Source organism: Salmo salar, chromosome ssa06 (assembly GCF_905237065.1).
Source record: "Salmo salar chromosome ssa06, Ssal_v3.1, whole genome shotgun sequence".
Taxonomy (NCBI): Eukaryota; Metazoa; Chordata; class Actinopteri; order Salmoniformes; family Salmonidae; genus Salmo; species Salmo salar.
The window spans coordinates 9,409,941-9,433,885 of NC_059447.1; positions in this window are offsets into that span (position 1 = coordinate 9,409,941).

The following is a 23,945-nucleotide window of genomic DNA, read 5'->3' on the forward strand; positions in this document are numbered from 1 at the left end:
ATGTGGGAGACTCATATGGAAGAAGGTTCTCTGGTTAGATGAGACTAAAATTGAGCTTTTTTGCCATCAAGGAAAATGCTATGTCTGGTGCAAACCCAACACCTCTCATCACCCCGAGAGCACCATCCCCACAGTAGAGCATGGTGGTGGCAGCATCATGCTATGGCTATGTTTTTTATCATCAGGGACTGGGAAACTGGTCAGAATTGAAAGAATGATGGATGGCGCTAAATACAGGGAGATTCTTGAGGGAAACCTGTTTCAGTCTTCCAGAGATTTGAGACTGGGACGGAGGTTCACCTTCCAGCAGGACAATGACTCTAAGCATACTGCTAAAGCAACACTTGAGTGGTTTAAGGGGAAACATTTAAATGTCTTGGAATGGCCTAGTCAAAGCCCAAACCTCAATCCAAATGATAATCTGTGGTATGACTTAAAGATTGCTGTACACCAGTAGAACCCATCCAACTTGAAGGAGCTGGAGCAGTTTTGCCTTGAAGAATGGGAAAAAATCCCAGTGGCTAGATGTGCCAAGCTTATAGAGACATACCCCAAGAGACTTGCAGCTGTAATTGCTGCAAAAGGTGGCTCTACAAAGTATTGACTTTGGGGGGGTGAATAGTTATGCACGCTCAAGTTTTCATTTTTTTGTCTTATTTCTTGTTTGTTTCACAATAAAAAATATTTTGCATCTTCAAAGTGATAGGCATGTTGTGTCAATTGACTTACTTGTGATATTACCCTAATAAAGTTGAGGAACTTTTGTGAAGGTTTGTTGTGACTATTATTAAGCTTTAGCTACTGACTCTGACAGTTGAACTTGAGGTGAGGAAGAATGTTCCAGGCCTACCAGAACTACTCCTATAATATAACAAAATATAATGCATGTATTTATACAACATATTCTGATTGAAAATTAACAAATTAACCTCCTTCTGTAAGGTAATATCTGTATAGCAGACGCAGTAGCCATCTATTATAAAGAAATACATGTTGGATTAACCTCCATCTGTAAGTCTATCTGTATAGCAGACGCAGTAGCCATCTATTATAAAGAAATACATGTTGGATTAACCTCCATCTGTAAGTCTATCTGTATAGCAGACACAGTAGCCATCTATTATAAAGAAATATATGTTGGATTAACCTCCTGTAAGGTAATATCTGTATAGCAGACGCAGTAGCCATCTATTATAAAGAAATATATGTTGGATTAACCTCCTGTAAGGTAATATCTGTATAGCAGACGCAGTAGCCATCTATTATAAAGAAATACATGTTGAATTAACCTCCTTCTGTAAGTCTATCTATATAGCAGACACAGTAGCCATCTATTATAAAGAAATACATGTTGGATTAACCTCCTGTAAGTCTATCTGTATAGCAGACGCAGTAGCCATCTATTATAAAGAAATACATGTCGGGATTGTAACATGGCACCAGCATATCTCTCTCTCTCTTTCTATCTCTTTGGGGCCTTAGCTTCACTTCCTTTATACAGGCTATATATTTTTTATATTAATATCATACAGTGGATATCTAAGCCTATAGGTCTATGTATGCAATGCCCTGATGCATTTAGTGTTCAACTCTCCGACAGCTGAACCATTTGTTGTTTTAGGAAAGTAGCCTAAAAAACTATAAAAAAATTGCTATAAAGTTTTGCATATTCGTCAAACACAAGCAAGTGTTTCTGTAATCTATTATAGGCTGTTTTTAAAGACATGCAAATGGCTCAACAGAATCAAACAAAACTGTTTTGAACCTTCTGAACAGGCTATATTGCAGCAATTACCAACAAAGGCAAGTGCCTACCATACCCAACACATGACAGCAACAGGCTAATGTTATGTATTTTACAACAGACCTACTAATGACCCGACATCATCTAAATATGGAGCACACAGTTAAAAAGACAGACCTAATTTAATTTAACCAATGAAAATGTCTCAACAGAATTAAACATATCTAAAGAACTGGGCTCATTTGGCCAATATCCCTCATTGATGGAGCTGGCTGCGCCAGGTTGGAGCTGAATCCATATGGATGTCCTGTACATTTCTCAAATATCTGGTAAATTAAAATCTTCCCGGTCACAATGTCAGGCGCCAAATGTTTCTAAAAGAAACCTGTTGAGGACAGGCGTTCCGCTAGCGGAACAATCATCCAATGGAACAGCAGGGCGTGAAATAGAAAACATCAAAAATCGAATAATTTCAATTTCTCAAACATACGACTATTTTACACCATTTTAAAGATACACTTCTCCTTAATGTAACCACATTGTCCGATTTCAAAAAGGCTTTACAGCGAAAGCAAAACATTAGATTATGTTAGGAGAGTACATAGACAAAAATAACCACACAGCCATTTTCCAAGCAAGGACATGTCACAAAAACCCAAAACACAGCTAAATGAAGCACTAACCTTTGATGCAAAAGCATCAAAGGTTAGTGCTATCTCTAAAGCATATAAAGCATTCTAAAGCATTCTAAAGCATTATAAAGCATTATAAAGCATATGAATATGTCTGGATTTGATTGGAGCTTTGATCAACATGAACATTCTAACCTGATTCTACCTGAGCCTGATTCTACCTGAACCTGATGCTACCTGAGCCTGATGCTATCTGAGCCTGATGCTACCTGAGCCTGATGCTACCTGAGCCTAAAGCTACCTGAGCCTGATGCTACCTGAACCTGATGCTACCTGAGCCTGATTCTACCTGAACCTGATGCTACCTGAGCCTGATGCTACCTTAGCCTGATGCTACCTGAGCCTGATGCTACCTGAGCCTGATCCTACCTGAACCTGATGCTACCTGAACCTGATTCTACCTGAGCCTGATGCTACCTGAACCTGATGCTACCTGCGCCTGATGCTACCTGCGCCTGATGCTACCTGACCCTGATGCTACCTGAACCTGATTCTACCTGAGCCTGATGCTACCTGAACCTGATGCTACCTGAGCCTGATGCTACCTGAGCCTGATGCTACCTGACCCTGATGCTACCTGAGCCTGATGCTACCTGAGCCTGATGCTACCTGACCCTGATGCTACCTGAGCCTGATGCTACCTGAACCTGATTCTACCTGAGCCTGATCCTACCTGAACCTGATGCTACCTGAGCCTGATGCTACCTGAGCCTGATGCTACCTGAACCTGATGCTACCTGAGCCTGATTTTACCTGAACCTGATGCTACCTGAGCCTGAAACTACCTGACCCTGATGCTACCTGAACCTGATGCTACCTGAACCTGATTCTACCTGAACCTGATGCTACCTGAGCCTGATGCTACCTGAGCCTGATGCTACCTGAACCTGATGCTACCTGAGCCTGATGCTACCTGAGCCATACATTAAAGATATTTAATGAGCCCCTCCCCCCCACCAAAATGATTGTGCCTTTAAGCACTACAGAAAAACATAAAAGCCCATAGGTGTAGCTATGTTAAAAAACAAGGTGACCCCCCCCAACAGCCAGATGGAGATACACTACCGGTCAAAAGTTTGGACACAGCTACTTATTAAAATGTTTTTCTTTATTTTTACTATTTTCTACATTGTAGAATAATAGTGAAGACATCAAATCTATGAAATAACACACATGGAATCATGTAGTAACCAAAGAAAGTGTCATATGTGTGAACATATGTGGAAACTCTTTCAAGACTGTTGGAAAAGCATTCCTCATGAAGGGTCGCTACAGTTATTGTTTTTGGTGGTTGTGAACATTATTTTAAGTTAATTATATGAAGGAGGAAAGAGAGAGAGGGGGGTGGGGGGAGAGGAGAGGGGGAGGGGGAGGGGGCGGAAGAGAGGGAGAGTGGGAGGAAGCGATGGAGAGGGGGATGAGAAGAGGGGGTAGGGGATGAAGAGAGGGGGAGGGAGATGGGGATGAAGAGGGGGTCGGGGGGAGAGAGATGGAGGGAGATGGGGAGGAAGAGAGGGGGCAGGGGAGATGGGGATGGGGAGGGAGAGAGAGGAAAGGAGAGAAGGGGGCCAACCTCGCATGACCACAAAACCACATCCCTTTTCATAGACAGACAGTCACAGGACAGGAGCCATTGGTAATAGCAAGGAAGCCAACCACAACAGTTGGATGACAGTTGGTTGATTGAGATATTACTGGTAGCTGTAGCCTACAATCAGAGCTCAATGGTAATATAACATTAAGTTCAAAGGATGTCAACAGATTGAAGAAACATATCTATTTTTTACAGGGATAACTTAGCATAACGTCTGGGACAATTTCTTTGAAGTATTACTGGCAAATGTGCGTGTCACCCTTTGAAGTCTTTGGGTTCAGTGTAATTTGGCCGTTCCAGTGTTTTGACTGCAGCGTAATCCCAACGGTACCTGATACACACACACACACACACACACACACACACACACACACACACACACACACACACACACACACACACACACACACACACACACACACACACACACACACAGGGTACCCGAGATCAAGAGGGGCTTCACACACACACACCGCCCCGTTCCACAGTTGAAACATGGAGCAGACTCACACACCGCCCCGTTCCACAGTTGAAACATGGAGCAGACTCACACACCGCCCCGTTCCACAGTTGAAACATGGAGCAGACTCACACACCGCCCCGTTCCACAGTTGAAACATGGAGCAGACACACACACCGCCCCGTTCCACAGTTGAAACATGGAGCAGACACACACACCGCCCCGTTCCACAGTTGAAACATGGAGCAGACACACACACCGCCCCGTTCCACAGTTGAAACATGGAGCAGACACACACACCGCCCCGTTCCACAGTTGAAACATGGAGCAGACTCACACACCGCCCCGTTCCACAGTTGAAACATGGAGCAGACACACACACCGCCCCGTTCCACAGTTGAAACATGGAGCAGACACACACACCGCCCCGTTCCACAGTTGAAACATGGAGCAGACACACACACCGCGCCGTTCCACAGTTGAGAGCGGAGTTCCAATCCCCTGACTAGTGCTGTGATAGTTGGAATGTGGTGTGGTCCCAACACCACCTTCTGCAGGAAACACCTAACACACAACACAACACAACACACACACACACCCACAGGGTCCTAATCCTCCTGTACGTCTATGACCCTGTGACACACACACACCTGGGGCACCAGGCCCTTTGTACCTCTGACCCTACAGTGGAGGGTGAAGTGAGGGTAGAGGTGTGGGTGAGGCGGGGTGTGACGGAGGAGGAGGCTACAAGGTATTTTGTCTGTCTAGACACACAGTCCCCTTGGGGATTAGAGAGGTGCCTTGGCTCTCTGACTCGCTCTCTGACTCTCTCTGGCACTCTGAATCTCTCTCTGGCTCTCTGAATCTCTCTCTGGCTCTCTGAATCTTTCTCTGGCTCTCTGAATCTCTCTCTGGCTCTCTGACTCTCTCTGGCTCTCTGAATCTCTCTCTGGCTCTCTGAATCTCTCTCTGGCTCTCTGAATCTCTCTGGCTCTCTGACTCTCTCTCTGGCTCTCTGACTCTGAATCTCTCTCTGGCTCTCTGACGCTCTCTCTGGCTCTCGGACTCTCTCTGGCTCTCTGAATCTCTCTCTGGCTCTCTGAATATCTCTCTGGCTCTCTGAATATCTCTCTGGCTCTCTGACTCTGGCTCTCTGAAACTCTCTCTGGCTCTCTGAAACTCTCTCTGGCTCTCTGAAACTCTCTCTGGCTCTCTGAATCTCTCTCTGGCTCTCTGAATCTCTCTCTGGCTCTCTGAATCTCTCTCTGGCTCTCTGACTCTCTCTCTGGCTCTCTCTGGCTCTCTCTCTGACTCTCTCTGGCTCTCTCTCTGACTCTCTCTGACTCTCTCTGACACTCTCTCTGATGTTGTGTTTCTATAAGTGGATGAATTGGTCTAATTTAGCAGGTATGATAAAGCCTCAGCCCTCTTCCAATTCAAATGACCCCCCCTCCCCCCCAAAAAAAGTGAATAATGGCATTTATATTGTTTTGTGTGACTACAGCGGCAATGATAAAACGCAAAAATAAAGACACGTTCTAACTGAGCGAGGCATCAAAGCAGACAACCCGCCCTGTTTCGGTTGGGTCATTACAATTCAAAACAATGCATTCTAAAAGAAATCACACATGCCTCGATGGCCTTTGGTGAGTTTCGGCCTCTCCACTCTCTGGGTCTCCCTTGAATCCTGTTGTATAAGGACATCAGTGTCTATTGATGGTGAATGCTAATAATGCTAATGCTAATAAAACATCCTGAAATAAACATCACATCATACATATAAAAAAACAACAGGAAAATCAAGCCAGACAGAGTACTGTGAACCTCCGATGTATGTCAAGAGGTAGCAGAGTTGTACATTTCCTACAATCAGCTGTCTAGTACTGGATTAGAGAAAAACTCAACGTCTCCTAATTTAGTGTGAAAAAAACCCCGAAACAAATATTGAAGCAGAGGTTTAAATCACAAATCAAACCGTTGGCTGTGCTGCGGGACTGATGTGGGTTTGACTTTCAAGGTGAATGTAAAGTTGTGACGGAGGTACTGTTTAGATGTGAGGGCGACAGCAGTGTGCTGTCAGAACTTATAGAAGGTCTGACTGTGCAGCCGTAGGCAGTGCCCTGCTGCTGTGGCTCAGCTCAGTGTGGGTGGTGGCTGTGTCTCTGTGCTGGGGGCAGGGGACCACGTGCAGAACAGACACCACAACACAGAACTCCATTGATTCACACTAATCAGGGCTGGGAGGGGGGCGGAGAGGGGGGCTGGGAGGCTGAAAGGGGGTCGGGGAGAAGCGGTGCACGCTTGTGTGAAGTCAACACATTCCCCAGATTCCTCTACTTCCCTAAAGAGGCAGAAATGTCTCCATTACATTGAAGACTCACTCGTTTTCTCTCTTCAAGTCTTCCCTCTCTCTTCTCTCTCTCCAGGGGACCTCTTGCCCTTTCACTCTTTCTCTCTCTCGGTTGGCCCTTATTCTAGCTGCCAAGTGACTGTGCAGTTTGAGACAGCCCCGACCCGGCTTCTGGCTGGATCAGATCAGATGGGTAGCCCACGAGACAGCCCTGCCCCGGCTTCTGGCTGGATCAGATGGGCAGCCCACGAGACAGCCCCGACCTGGCTTCTGACTGGATCAGATCAGATGGGCAGCCCACGAGACAGCCCCGACCCGGCTTCTGACTGGATCAGATCAGATGGGCAGCCCACGAGACAGCCCCGCCCCGGCTTCTGACTGGATCAGATCAGATGGGCAGCACACAAGACAGCCCCGACCCGGCTTCTGTCTGGATCAGATCAGATGGGCAGCACAGAGAAGCCTATGTAAGAGAGAGAGCCTCTGTATTCATTCACTGTGATCTGAACTGTATTGTCATCAGGGTCTACGTGGGTCACACAGTGAGGTGGAGCTGCTGTGAGGGAGTAAGATTTTATTAATTTATTTTTATTTCAACTTTATTTAACCAGGTAGGCAAGTTGAGAACAAGTTCTCATTTACAATTGCGACCTGGCCAAGATAAGCAAAGCAGTTTGACACATACAACAACACAGAGTTACACATGGAGTAAAACAAACGTACAATGTCAGCAAATGAGGTGAGATAAGGGAGGTAAAGGCAAAAAAAAGGCCATGGTGGCGAAGTACATACAATATAGCAAGTAAAACACTGGAATGGTAGATTTGCAGTGGAAGAAAGTGCAAAGTAGAAATAGAAATAATGGGGTGCAAAGGAGCAAAATAAATAAATAAATACAGTAGGGGAAGAGGTAGTTGATTGGGCTAAATTATAGATGGGCTCTTTACATTTGCAGTAATCTATGAGCTGCTCTGACAGCTGGTGCTTAAAGCTAGTGAGGGAGATACGTGTTTCCAGTTTAAGAGATTTTTGTAGTTCGTTTCAGTCATTGGCAGCAGAGAACTGGAAGAAGAGGCGGCCGAAGGAGGAATTGGCTTTGGGGGTGACCAGGGAGATATACCTGCTGGAGCGCGTGCTACAGGTGGGTGCTGCTATGGTGACCAGCGAGCTGAGATAAGGGGGGACTTTACCAAGCAGGGTCTTGTAGATGACCTGGAGCCAGTGGGTTTGGCGACGAGTATGAAGCGAGGGCCAGACAACGAGAGCGTACAGGTCGCAGTGGTGGGTAGTATATGGGGCTTTGGTGACAAAACGGATGGCACTGTGATAGACTGCATCCAATTTATTGAGTAGGGTATTGGAGGCTATTTTGTAAATGACATTGCCGAAGTCGAGGATCGGAAGGATGGTCAGTTTTACTAGGGTATGTTTGGCAGCATGAGTGAAGGATGCTTTGTTGCGAAATAGGAAGCCAATTCTAGATTTAACTTTGGATTGGAGATGTTTGATGTGAGTCTGGAAGGAGAGTTTACAGTCTAACCAGACACCTAGGTAGTTGTAGTTGAACACATATTCTAAGTCAGAACCGTCCAGAGTAGTGATGCTGGATCGGCGGGCAGGTGCAGGCAGCGATCGGTTGAAGAGCATGCATTTAGTTTTACTTGTATTTAAGAGCAGTTGGAGGCCACGGAAGGAGAGTTGTATGGCATTGAAGCTCGTCTGGAGGGTTGTTAACACAGTGTCCAAAGAAGGGCCAGAAGTATACAGAATGGTGTCGTCTGCGTAGAGGTGGATCAGAGACTCACCAGCAGCAAGAGCGACATCATTGATGTATACAGAGAAGAGAGTTGGCCCAAGAATTGAACCCTGTGCCACCCCCATAGAGACTGCCAGAGGTCCGAACAACAGGCCCTCCGATTTGACACACTGAACTCTATCAGAGAAGTAGTTGGTGAACCAGGCGAGGCAATCATTTGAGAAACCAAGACTATTGAGTCTGCCGATGAGGATGTGGTGATTGACAGAGTCGAAAGCCTTGGCCAGGTCAATGAATACGGCTGCACAGTATTGTTTCTTATCGATGGTGGTTAAGATATCGTTTAGGACCATGAGCGTGGCTGAGGTGCACCCAGGTGCACCCATTTATAGTCAATGAACTAATCACTGATCATAATCTTGATGTGATTGGCCTGACTGAAACATGGCTTAAGCCTGATGAATTTACTGTGTTAAATGAGGCCTCTCCCCCTGGTTACACTAGTGACTATACCCCCCGTGCATCCGGCAAAGGCGGAGGTGTTGCTAACATTTACGATAGCAAATTTCAATTTACACAAAAAAAACAATGACGTTTTCGTCTTTTGAGCTTCTAGTCATGAAATCTATGCAGCCTACTCACTCACTTTTTATAGCTACTGTTTACAGGCCTCCTGGGCCATATGCAGTGTTCCTCACTGAGTTCCCTGAATTCCTATCGGATCTTGTAGTCATAGCAGATAATATTCTAATTTTTGGTGACTTTATTAACATTCACATGGAAAAGTCCACAGACCCACTCCAAAAGGCTTTCGGAGCCATCATCGACTCAGTGGGTTTTGTCCAACATGTCTCTGGACCTACTCACTGCCACAGTCATACTCTGGACCTAGTTTTGTCCCATGGAATAAATGTTGTGGATCTTAATGTTTTTCCTCATAATCCTGGACTATCGGACCACCATTTTATTACGTTTGCAATCGCAACAAATAATCTGCTCAGACCCCAACCAAGGAGCATTAAAAGTCGTGCTATAAATTCTCAGACAACCCAAAGATTCCTTGATGCCCTTCCAGACTGCCTCTGCCTACCCAAGGACGTCAGAGGACAAAAATCTGTTAACCACCTAACCGAGGAACTCAATTTAACCTTGCGCAATACCCTAGATGCAGTTGCACCCCTAAAAACTAAAAACATCTGTCATAAGAAACTAGCTCCCTGCTATACAGAAAATACACGAGCTCTGAAGCAAGCTTCCAGAAAATTGGAACGGAAATGGCGCCACACCAAACTGGAAGTCTTCCGAGTAGCTTGGAAAGACAGTACCGTGCAGTATCGAAGAGCCCTCACTGCTGCTCGATCATCCTATTTTTCCAACTTAATTGAGGAAAAAAAGAACAATCCGAAATTTCTTTTTGATACTGTCGCAAAGCTAACTAAAAAGCAGCCTTCGCAAATGGAGGATGGCTTTCACTTCAGCAGTAATACATTTATGAACTTCTTTGAGGAAAAGATCATGATCATTAGAAAGCAAATTACAGACTCCTCTTTAAATCTGGGTATTCCTCCAAAGCTCCATTGTCCTGAGTCTACACAACTCTGCCAGGACCTAGGATCAAGGGAGATACTAAAGTGTTTTAGTACTATATCTCTTGACACAATGATGAAAATAATCATGGCCTCCAAACCCTCAAGCTGCATACTGGACCCTATTCCAACTAAACTACTGAAAGAGCTGCTTCCTGTGCTTGGCCCCCCTATGTTGAACATAATAAACGGCTCTCTATCCACCGGATGTGTACCAAGCTCACTAAAAGTGGCAGTAATAAAGCCTCTCTTGAAAAAGCCGAATCTTGACCCAGAAATTATAAAAAACTATCGGCCTATATCGAATCTTCCATTCCTCTCAAAAAATTTTGCACAGCAACTCACTGCCTTCCTGAAGACAAACAATGTATACGAAACGCTTCAGTCTGGTTTTAGACCCCATCATAGCACTGAGACTGCATTTGTGAAGGTGGTAAATGACCTTTTAATGACGTCAGACCGAGGCTCTGCATCTGTCCTCGTGCTCCTAGATCTTAGTGCCGCTTTTGATACCATCGATCACCACATTCTTTTGGAGAGATTGGAAACCCAAATTGGTCTACATGGACACGTTCTGGCCTGGTTTAGATCTTATCTGTCGGAAAGATATCAGTTTGTCTCTGTGAATGGTTTGTCCTCTGACAAATCAATTGTAAATTTCGGTGTTCCTCAAGGTTCCGTTTTAGGACCACTATTGTTTTCACTATATATTTTACCTCTTGGGGATGTCATTTGAAAACATAATGTTAAATTTCACTGCTATGCGGACGACACACAGCTGTACATTTCAATGAAACATTGTGAAGCCCCAAAATTGCCCTCGCTAGAAGCCTGTGTTTCAGACATAAGGAAGTGGATGGCTGCAAACTTTCTACTTTTAAACTCGGACAAAACAGAGATGCTTGTTCTAGGTCCCGAGAAACAAAGAGATCTTCTGTTGAATCTGACAATTAATCTGGATGGTTGTACAGTCGTCTCAAATAAAACTGTGAAGGACCTCGGCGTTACTCTGGACCCTGATCTCTCTTTTGAAGAACATATCAAGACTGTTTCAAGGACAGCTTTTTTCCATCTACGTAACATTGCAAAAATCAGAAACTTTCTGTCCAAAAATGACGCAGAAAAATTAATCCATGCTTTTGTTACTTCTAGGCTGGACTACTGCAATGCTCTACTTTCCGGCTACCCGGATAAAGCACTAAACAAACTTCAGTTAGTGCTAAATACGGCTGCTAGAATCCTGACTAGAACCAAAAAATTTGATCATATTACTCCAGTGCTAGCCTCCCTACACTGGCTTCCTGTTAAGGCAAGGGCTGATATCAAGGTTTTACTGCTAACCTACAAAGCATTACATGGGCTTGCTCCTACCTATCTTTCCGATTTGGTCCTGCCGTACATACCTACACGTACGCTATGGTCACAAGACGCAGGCCTCCTAATTGTCCCTAGAATTTCTAAGCAAACGGCTGGAGGTAGGGCTTTCTCCTATAGAGCTCCATTTTTATGGAATGGTCTGCCTACCAATGTGAGAGACGCAGACTTAGTCTCAACCTTTAAGTCTTTACTGAAGACTTATCTCTTCAGTAGGTCCTATGATTAAGTATAGTCTGGCCCAGGAGTGTGAAGGTGAACGGAAAGGCTGGAGCAACGAACCGCCCTTGCTGTCTCTGCCTTGCCGGTTCCCCTCTTTCCACTGGGATTCTAACCCTTTTACAGGGACTGAGTCACTGGCTTACTGGTGTTCTTCCATGCCATCCATGGGAGGGGTGCGTCACTTGAGTGGGTTGAGTCACTGACGTGGTCTTCCTGTCTGGGTTGGCGCCCCCCCTTGGGTTGTGCCATGGCAGAGATCGTTGTGGGCTATACTCGGCCTTGTCTTAGGACGGTAAGTTGGTGGTTGGAGACATCCCTCTAGTGGTGTGGGGGCTGTGCTTTGGCAAAGTGGGTGGGGTTATATCCTGCCTGTTTGGCCCTGTCCGGGGTTATCATCGGATGGGGCCACAGTGTCTTCTGATCCCTCCTGTCTCAGCCTCCAGTATTTATGCTGCAGTAGTTTATGTGTCGGGGGGCTAGGGTCAGTCTGTTACATCTGGAGTATTTATCTTGTCTTATCCGGTGTCCTGTGTGAATTTAAATATGCTCTCTCTAATTCTCTCTTTCTCTCTTTCTGTCTTTCTCTCGGAGGACCTGAGCCCTAGGACCATGCCTCAGGACTACCTGGTATGATGACTCCTTGCTGTCCCCAGTCCACCTGGCCGTGCTGCTGCTCCAGTTTCAACTGTTCTGCCTGCGGCTATGGAACCCTGACCTGTTCACCGGACGTGCTTGTTGCACCCTCGACAACTACTATGATTATTATTATTTGACCATGCTGGTCATTTATGAACATTTTAACATCTTGACCATGTTCTGTTATAATATCCACCCTGCACAGCCAGAAGAGGACTGGCCACCCCTCATAGCCTGGTTCCTCTCTAGGTTTCTTCCTACGTTTTTGGCCTTTCTATGGAGTTTTTCCTAGGGAGTTTTTCCTAGCCACCGTGCTTCTTTCACATGCTTTGCTTGCTGTTTGGGGTTTTAGCCTGGGTTTCTGTACAGCACTTTGAGATATCAGCTGATGTACGAAGGGCTATATAAATACATTTGATTTGATTTGATGACCAGCTCGGAAACCAGATTGCATAGCGGAGAAGGTGCGGTGGGATTCGAAATGGTCGGTAATCTGTTTGTTGACTTGGCTTTCGAAGACCTTAGAAAGGCAGTGTAGGATAGATATAGGTCTGTAGCAGTTTGGGTCAAGAATGTCCCCCCCCTTTGAAGAGGGGAATGACCGCAGCTGTTTTCCAATCTTTGGGAATCTCAGACGATACGAAAGAGAGGTTGATCAGGCTAGTAATAGGGGTTGCAACAATTTCGGCAGATCATTTTAGAAAGAAAGGGTCCAGATTGTCTAGCCCGGCTGATTTGTAGGGGTCCAGATTTTGCAGCTCTTTCAGAACATCAGCTGACTGGATTTGGGAGAAGGAGAAGTGGGGAAGGCTTGGGCGAGTTGCTGTGGGGGGTGCAGTGCTGTTGACCGGGGTAGGGTAGCCAGGTGGAAGGCATGGCCAGCCGTAGAAAAATGCTTATTGAAATTCTCAATTATTGTGGATTTATCGGTGGTGACAGAGTTTCCTATCCTCAGTGCAGTGGGCAGCTGGGAAGAGGTGCTCTTATTCTCCATGGACTTTACAGTGTCCCAGAACTTTTTTGAGTTTGTGTTGCAGGAAGCAAATTTCTGCTTGAAAAAGCTAGCCTTGGCTTTTCTAACTGCCTGTGTATATTGGTTTCTAACTTCCCTGAAAAGTTGCACATCACGGGGGCTGTTCGATGCTAATGCAGAACGCCACAGGATGTTTTTGTGTTGGTTAAGGGCAGTCAGGTCTGGAGAGAACCAAGGGCTATATCTGTTCCTGGTTCTAAATTTCTTGAATGGGGCATGCTTATTTAAGATGGTGAGGAAGGCATTTCAAAAAAATAACCAGGCATCCTCTACTGACGGGATGAGGTCAATATCCTACCAGGATACCCGGGCCAGGTTGATTAGAAAGGCTTGCTCGCTGAAGTGTTTCAGGGAGCGTTTGACAGTGATGAGTGGTGGTCGTTTGACTGCAGACCCATTACGGATGCAGGCAATGAGGCAGTGATCGCTGAAATCTTGGTTGAAACAGCAGAGGTGTATTTAGAGGGCAAGTTGGTTAGGATGATATCTATGAGGGTGCCGTGTTTACGGCTTTGGGGTTGTACCTGGTAGGTTCATTGATCATTTGTGTGAGATTGAGGGCATCAAGCTTAGATTGTAGGATGGCTGGGGTGTTAAGCATGTCCCAGTTTAGGCCACCTAGCAGCACGAGCTCTGAAGATAGATGGGGGGCAATCAGTTCACATATGGTGTCCAGAGCACAGCTGGGGGCAGAGGGTGGTCTATAGCAGGCAGCAATGGTGAGAGACTTGTTTTTAGAGAGGTGGATTTTTAAAAGTAGAAGTTCAAATTGTTTGGGTACAGACCTGGATAGTAGGACAGAACTCTGCAGGCTCTCTGCAGTAGATTGCAACACCGCCCCCTTTAGCCGTTCTATCTTGTCTGAAAATGTTGTAGTTAGGGATGGAGATTTCAGAGTTTTTGGTGGTCTTCCTAAGCCAGGATTCAGACACGGCTAGGACATCCGGGTTTGCAGAGTGTGCTAAAGCAGTGAATAAAACTAACTTAGGGAGTAGGCTTCTAATGTTAACATGCATGAAACCAAGGCTATTACAGTTACAGAAGTCATTAAATGAGAGCGCCTGGGGAATAGGAGTGGAGCTAGGCATTGCAGGGCCTGGATTCACCTCTACATCGCCAGAGGAACAGAGGAGGAGTAGGATAAAGGTACGGCTAAAAGCTATGAGAATTGGTCGTCTAGGACGTCCGGAACAGAGAGTAAAAGGAGCAGGTTTCTGGGGGCGATAAAATAGCTTCAAGGTATAATGTACAGACAAAGGTATGGTAGGATGTGAATACAGTGGACGTAAACCTAGGCATTGAGTGATGATGAGAGAGATATTGTCTCTAGAAACATCATTGAAACCAGGTGATGTCATCGCATGTGTGGGTGTGGAACTGAAAGGTTGGATAAGGTATAATGAGCAGGGCTAGAGGCTCTACGGTGAAATAAGCCAATAAACACTAACCAGACCAGCAATGGACAAGGCATATTGACATTAAGGAGAGGCATGCGTAGCCGAGTGATCATAAGGGTAGGTTGGTTGGGGTCACGGCGATTCAGACAGCTAGCCGGGCAATGGGTAGCAAGCTGGCAGAAGATGGTCTGTTTTTAGCCACCTCGTGCGTTTCCGTCGGTAGATTAGTGGGGTTCCGTGTGGTAGAGGGGACCAATCAAATTGGCAAAATAGTTATATTTATAGTGGCCCAAGAAAATTGTCCGATAGACCTATTCAGATAGCAGCCGATAAGGCAGCTAACGATTAGCGGGCTGCAGATGGGCGTTCAGGTTACGTCGCGACGGAGGGGCCAGTTGGATTACTTCCTTGGGCAGATAACGTCAGTAGTCCAGTCGTGAAGGCCCGGTGGGGCTCCGCATCGGCAGTAAAACAGGTCCGGATAGGTGATTGTAGCCCAGGAGTGGCTGATGGAACTCTTCAGCTGGCTAGCTCCGGAATAATTGATGTTTGCTCCGGGACCGACGTTAGCCAATAGTCACTCGGATAGCAGCTAGCTAGCTGCGAGATCCAGGTGTAAATGTCCAGAGCTTGTGGTAGAAATCCGTGGATATGGAGAGAAAATAGGTCCAGTATGCTCTGGTCTCAATCGCGTTGTACAAAAACTGGCGATAGCTTTTCGAGCTAAAGGATAGCTGATGACCGCCAACCGTGGTTAGCTGAATACTAACGTTAGTCAGTGAACTGGCTAACTTCTGGCTAGCTTCTGTTGTGGATTTCAGATTTGAGGTGAATAATACTTTTAAAAAAACAATTGGTGAGGCGGGTTGCAGGAGAGTGTTTTGAAGTTGAGTTTTTAGAAGAAAAAAAATATATAAAAAGATATGCAAAGAAAATATGTAAATATATATATACACGGGACACGACAAGACGAGGACAAAGGACGTCTGACTGCTATGCCATCTGGATGGAATGATTACTGTAAACCCTACAGTATTATTCAGCAATGAATTGTAATAGTATTGACTCATTCTTCAGCTGACAGCCAAAGCGTTGTACGACAATGTATGGAAAATACAGTACTGTACAAAAGATATTGTAAATATATATTTTTTTACCAAAATAAGATGTAAAGTAGCCCACCTAACACACACAGAGAGAGAGAGAGGAGAAAGAGAGAGAGAGAGAGAGAGAGAGAGAGAGAGAGAGAGAGGAGAAAGAGAGAGAGACCCAAAGTTCTATTTAAACATTATGCTGAGGTGAGCTGGTCATTATGGAGGAAATGACGTCACTCTTCAGAAGCCAAGTAAAACTCTGAGGACTGAAAACGTCTGGACCCAGCAGCTGCTCTGCTCACCCCTCTGTGATACACAGACACACACAGACACTCACTCACTCACTCAAAGAGAAAGGTGGTCTGAGAAGCCTGACAGGACAGACAGCTGTGCAGGATAATACATTGTCAACGGCAAAGAGCCAACCGTTAGCTCTCCTGCCTTCTCTTCTCTTCCTCTGTTCCTGCTCTCCCCTCTCAGGAGCACAAGGAGAGATGGAGAGAGTGATGAAGATGGAGAGACAAAGAAAGAGACAGAGAGAGGAGAGACAGACAGGGGGAGAGACAGAGAGAGGAGAGACAGAGGGGGAGAGAGTAAGTGGGGGAGAGAGAGTGATAGAGCAAGGGAGGCAGAGAGAGGGTAAGAGAGAAAGAGAGTTAGAGAGACGAGACGAAGACAGTTGAAAAGGGAGAGAAGGGGAGACAGAGAGAGGGAGAGAGGCAGGGAGAGGGAGAGAGAAGGTTTGCAGCACAGCAGTGTAACCATAGGAACTCTGTTTGCATTTCCCAGTGAGTGATTCTGGGGCCTCTGGCGTTCAGCTGGAATTCACACATTCAACTGAGCACACAGCGCAGTCTGGAATAGCAATTGTCTGTTTGGGTCAACTTATTGAAAGACATTCGAGGTACATTTCCGTCTTGAGAGAAAAGGAGAGACAAAAAGACTGCCTCTGAATGTTGTCTTGACAGACACAGCTATCAGGGTAGCATTAGCAGCCTCTGAATGTTGTCTTAACAGACACAGCTATCAGGGTAGCATTAGCAGCCTCTGAATGTTGTCTTAACAGACACAGCTATCAGGGTAGAATTAGCAGCCTCTAAATGTTGTCTTAACAGACACAGCTATCAGGGTAGCATTAGCAGCCTCTGAATATTGTCTTAACAGACACAGCTATCAGGGTAGAATTAGCAGCCTCTGAATGTTGTCTTAACAGACACAGCTATCAGGGCTGAATGTTGTCTTAACAGACACAGCTATAAGGGTAGAATTAGCAGCCTCTGAATGTTGTCTTAACAGACACAGCAATCAGGGTAGAATTAGCAGCCTCTGGATGTTGTTTTAACTGACACAGCTATCAGGGTAGCATTAACAGCCTCTGAATGTTGTCTTAACAGACACAGCTATCAGGGTAGAATTAGCAGCCTCTAAATGTTGTCTTAACAGACACAGCTATCAGGGTAGCATTAGCAGCCTCTGAATGTTGTCTTAACAGACACAGCTATCAGGGTAGAATTAGCAGCCTCTGAATGTTGTCTTAACAGGCACAGCTATCAGGGTAGAATTAGCAGCCTCTGAATGTTGTCTTAACAGACACGGATATCAGGGTAGCATTAACAGCAGCATCTAGTGTGATAGGCAGTGACACACAGTTCAGAGATAAATAGCATTTGACTCCCTCTTTAATTTGAGGGGAAAAGAAAATGGAAAAATGAGTCCTCTGGGAACACCGGATGAATTTGACATGCCAATCAAAGCTATAACTCCATTTCCAGATTCCTGTGCTCTGTCCAGTGGCCAGTCATTCAGAGTAGTGTATTCAGTGCAGTCAGTCTCTTCTCCTCTGTCCTCATACTGGGGCTCTACGCTGAAACAAAGAGGCCTTTCACGTTGACCTTGACACACCACATACAACACCACAGGAACCAGGGAGAGGAATACTGTCACCCCCAACACCACAGGAACCAGGGAGAGGAATACTGTCACCCCCAACACCACAGGAACCAGGGGAGAGGAATACTGTCACCCCCAACACCACAGGAACCAGGGGAGAGGAATACTGTCACCCCCAACACCACAGGAACCAGGGGAGAGGAATACTGTCACCCCCAACACCACAGGAACCAGGGGGAGGAATACTGTCACCCCCAACACCACAGGAACCAGGGGAGAGGAATACTGTCACCCCCAACACCACAGGAACCAGGGAGAGGAATACTGTCACCCCCAACACCACAGGAACCAGGGGAGAGGCATACTGTCACCACCAACACCACAGGAACCAGAGGAGAGGAATACTGTCACCCCAACACCACAGGAACCAGGGAGAGGAATAGTGTCACCCCCAACACCACAGGAACCAGAGGAGAGGAATACTGTCACCCCCAACACCACAGGAACCAGAGGAGAGGAATACTGTCACCCCCAACACCACAGGAACCAGGGAGAGGAATACTGTCACCCCAACACCACAGGAACCAGGGAGAGGAATACTGCCACCCCCAACACCACAGGAACCAGAGGAGAGGAATACTGTCACCCCCAACACCACAGGAACCAGAGGAGAGGAATACTGTCACCCCCAACACCACAGGAACCAGAGGAGAGGAATACTGCCACCCCCAACACCACAGGAACCAGGGAGAGGAATACTGTCACCCCCAACACCACAGGAACCAGGGAGAGGAATACTGTCACCCCCAACACCACAGGAACCAGGGGAGAGGAATACTGTCACCCCCAACACCACAGGAACCAGAGGAGAGGAATACTGTCACTCCCAACACCACAGGAACCAGGGAGAGGAATACTGTCACCCCCAACACCACAGGAACCAGAGGAGAGGAATACTGTCACCCCCAACACCACAGGAACCAGGGAGAGGAATACTGTCACCCCCAACACCACAGGAACCAGAGGAGAGGAATACTGTCACCCCCAACACCACAGGAACCAGAGGAGAGGAATACTGTCACCCCCAACACCACAGGAACCAGAGGAGAGGAATACTGTCACCCCAACACCACAGGAACCAGGGGAGAGGAATACTGTCATCCCCAACACCACAGGAACCAGGGGAGAGGAATACTGTCACCCCCAACACCACAGGAACCAGGGGAGAGGAATACTGCCACCCCAACACCACAGGAACCAGGGGAGAGGAATACTGCCACCCCAACACCACAGGAACCAGGGGAGAGGCATACTGTCACCCCAACACCACAGGAACCAGAGGAAAGGAATACTGTCACCCCCAACACCACGGGAACCAGGGGAGAGGAATACTGCCACCCCAACACCACAGGAACCAGGGGAGAGGAATACTGTCACCCCAACACCACAGGAACCAGGGGAGAGGAATACTGTCACCCCAACACCACAGGAACCAGGGGAGAGGAATACTGTCACCCCAACACCACAGGAACCAGGGGAGAGGAATACTGTCACCCCCAACACCACAGGAACCAGGGGAGAGGAATACTGTCACCCCCAACACCACAGGAACCAGGGGAGAGGAATACTGCCACCCCCAACACCACAGGAACCAGGGGAGAGGAATACTGTCACCCCCAACACCACAAGAACCAGGGTAGAGGAATACTGCCACCCCAACACCACAGGAAACAGATGAGAAAGGAATACTGCACCCCCAACACCACAGGAACCAGGGGAGAGGAATACTGTCACCCCCAACACCACAGGAACCAGGGGAGAGGAATACTGTCACCCCCAACACCACAGGAACCAGGGGAGAGGAATACTGTCACCCCCAACACCACAGGAACCAGAGAAGAGGAATACTGTCACCACCAACACCACATGAATCCGGGGAGAGGAATACTGTCACCGCAGCACCACAGGAACCAGAGGAGAGGAATACTGTCACCCCCAACACCACAGGAACCAGAGGAGAGGAGTACTGTCACCCCCAACACCACAGGAACCAGGGGAGAGGAATACTGTCACCCCCAACACCACAGGAACCAGGGGAGAGGAATACTGTCACCCCAACACCACAGGAACCAGGGGAGAGGAATACTGTCACCCCCAACACCACAGGAACCAGGGGAGAGGAATACTGTCACCCCCAACACCACAGGAACCAGGGAGAGGAATACTGTCACCCCCTACACCACAGGAACCAGAGGACAGGAATACTGTCACCCCCAACACCACAGGAACCAGGGGAGAGGAATACTGTCACCCCCAACACCACAGGAACCAGAGGACAGGAATACTGTCACCCCCAACACCACAGGAACCAGGGAGAGGAATATTGCACCCCCAACACCACAGGAACCAGAGGAGAGGAATACTGTCACCCCCAACACCACAGGAACCAGGGAGAGGCATACTGTCACCCCCAACACCACAGGAACCAGAGGAGAGGAATACTGTCACCCCCAACACCACAGGAACCAGGGAGAGGAATATTGCACCCCCAACACCACAGGAACCAGGAGAGAGGAATACTGTCACCCCCAACACCACAGGAACCAGGGAGAGGAATATTGCACCCCCAACACCACAGGAACCAGGAGAGAGGAATACTGTCACCCCCAACACCACAGGAACCAGGGAGAGGAATATTGCACCCCCAACACCACAGGAACCAGAGGAGAGGAATACTGCCACCCCCAACACCACAGGAACCAGAGGAGAGGAATACTGTCACCCCCAACACCACAGGAACCAGGGAGAGGCATACTGTCACCCCCAACACCACAGGAACCAGAGGAGAGGAATACTGTCACCCCCAACACCACAGGAACCAGGGGAGAGGAATACTGTCACCCCCAACACCACAGGAACCAGGGAGAGGAATACTGTCACCCCCAACACCACAGGAACCAGGAGAGAGGAATACTGTCACCCCCAACACCACAGGAACCAGAGGAGAGGAATACTGCCACCCCCAACACCACAGGAACCAGAGGAGAGGAATACTGTCACCCCCAACACCACAGGAACCAGGGGAGAGGAATACTGCACCCCCAACACCACAGGAACCAGGAGAGAGGAATACTGTCACCCCCAACACCACAGGAACCAGGGGAGAGGAATACTGCACCCCCAACACCACAGGAACCAGGAGAGAGGAATACTGTCACCCCCAACACCACAGGAACCAGGGGAGAGGAATACTGCCACCCCCAACACCACAGGAACCAGAGGAGAGGAATACTGTCACCCCCAACACCACAGGAACCAGGGAGAGGAATACTGCACCCCCAACACCACAGGAACCAGGAGAGAGGAATACTGTCACCCCCAACACCACAGGAACCAGGGGAGAGGAATACTGTCACCCCCAACACCACAGGAACCAGGGGAGAGGAATACTGTCACCCCCAACACCACAGGAACCAGGGGAGAGGAATACTGCACCCCCAACACCACAGGAACCAGGGGAGAGGAATACTGCCACCCCCAACACCACAGGAACCAGAGGAGAGGAATACTGTCACCCCCAACACCACAGGAACCAGAGGAGAGGAATACTGTCACCCCAACACCACAGGAACCAGGGGAGAGGAATACTGTCACCCCCAACACCACAGGAACCAGGGGAGAGGAATACTGTCACCCCCAACACCACAGGAACCAGGGGAGAGGAATACTGTCACCCCCAACACCACAGGAACCAGGGGAGAGGAATACTGTCACCCCCAACACCACAGGAACCAGAGGAGAGGAATACTGCCACCCCCAACACCACAGGAACCAGAGGAGAGGAATACTGTCACCCCCAACACCACAGGAACCAGGGAGAGGAATATTGCACCCCCAACACCACAGGAACCAGGAGAGAGGAATACTGTCACCCCCAACACCACAGGAACCAGGGAGAGGAATATTGCACCCCCAACACCACAGGAACCAGGAGAGAGGAATACTGTCACCCCCAACACCACAGGAACCAGAGGAGAGGAATACTGCCACCCCCAACACCACAGGAACCAGAGGAGAGGAATACTGCCACCCCCAACACCACAGGAACCAGGGGAGAGGAATACTGTCACCCCCAACACCACAGGAACCAGAGGAGAGGAATACTGCCACCCCCAACACCACAGGAACCAGGGGAGAGGAATACTGTCACCCCCAACACCACAGGAACCAGGGGAGAGGAATACTGCCACCCCAACACCACAGGAACCAGGGGAGAGGAATACTGCCACCCCAACACCACAGGAACCAGGGGAGAGGAATACTGTCACCCCCAACACCACAGGAACCAGGGGAGAGGAATACTGTCACCCCCAACACCACAGGAACCAGGGGAGAGGAATACTGTCACCCCCAACACCACAGGAACCAGGGAGAGGAATACTGTCACCCCAACACCACAGGAACCAGGGGAGAGGAATACTGTCACCCCCAACACCACAGGAACCAGAGGAGAGGAATACTGTCACCCCCAACACCACAGGAACCAGGGGAGAGGAATACTGTCACCCCCAACACCACAGGAACCAGAGGAGAGGAATACTGTCACCCCCAACACCACAGGAACCAGGGGAGAGGAATACTGCCACCCCCAACACCACAGGAACCAGGGGAGAGGAATACTGTCACCCCCAACACCACAGGAACCAGGGGAGAGGAATACTGTCACCCCAACACCACAGGAACCAGGGGAGAGGAATACTGTCACCCCCAACACCACAGGAACCAGGGGAGAGGAATACTGTCACCCCCAACACCACAGGAACCAGGGGAGAGGAATACTGTCACCCCCAACACCACAGGAACCAGAGGAGAGGAATACTGTCACCCCCAACACCACAGGAACCAGGGGAGAGGAATACTGCCACCCCAACACCACAGGAACCAGGGAGAGGAATACTGTCACCCCCAACACCACAGGAACCAGGGGAGAGGAATACTGCCACCCCCAACACCACAGGAACCAGGGAGAGGAATACTGTCACCCCAACACCACAGGAACCAGAGGAGAGGAATACTGTCACCCCCAACACCACAGGAACCAGAGGAGAGGAATACTGTCACCCCCAACACCACAGGAACCAGGGGAGAGGAATACTGTCACCCCCAACACCACAGGAACCAGAGGAGAGGAATACTGTCACCCCCAACACCACAGGAACCAGGGGAGAGGAATACTGTCACCCCCAACACCACAGGAACCAGAGGAGAGGAATACTGCCACCCCCAACACCACAGGAACCAGGGAGAGGAATACTGTCTCCCCCAACACCACAGGAACCAGGGAGAGGAATACTGCCACCCCCAACACCACAGGAACCAGAGGAGAGGAAGAACACTCTCAACTCTCCATCTCTCTTTCTGTCTCTCTCTCTGTCTCTCTCTCTCCATTTCTCTCTCTCCTTTTCTCTCTGTCTCTCTCTGTTTCTCTCCATTTCTCTCTTTCTCTCTCCATTTCTCTCTCTCTGTTTCTCTCTCTCCATTTCTCTCTCTCTGTTTCTCTCTCTCATTCTAACCAGTGATATGAATCTCCCCCAGAGTGACCAGTGTCTCCCAGCAGCCACAGTCTGAGGGAAACCTTGAATTAGGGATGTTTCATATGGGAGGGGTAGGGGGCATCTGTTCAAACCAGAAGACTGGAGCTAAATAACCAATCAGATAGAAGATCTAGTGGCTCAATTCAAACCGGATCACTGAAGCCTTACAGATTGCCTGCTAGAAATGTAAAAGTAGGAAATTACCGAGCCGACATATGCAGCATTCACGGTGAATACAGATTCCGCTAACGTTTAAATGTAAATCACACTGTAACGCTGAACATTAGTGATGCAAAGACACTGACCTGTCTGTTGTGAATAGAAGTTGAGCTCTGCACCGCCCTGCAAGGTGAGGAGACTAAACATTCCTAACAGGAACAAGGAAAGTCTTCAATAGGAAATGGCCATGAACACTGAAGTCTGTCTGTGGGCGTTCTAGGTTGGTTTTGTCCTTGATGATTTGGTTTGTGTAAATACAGTCACTTCACACACACACAAGACAAACACAATGGTCCAGGGAATA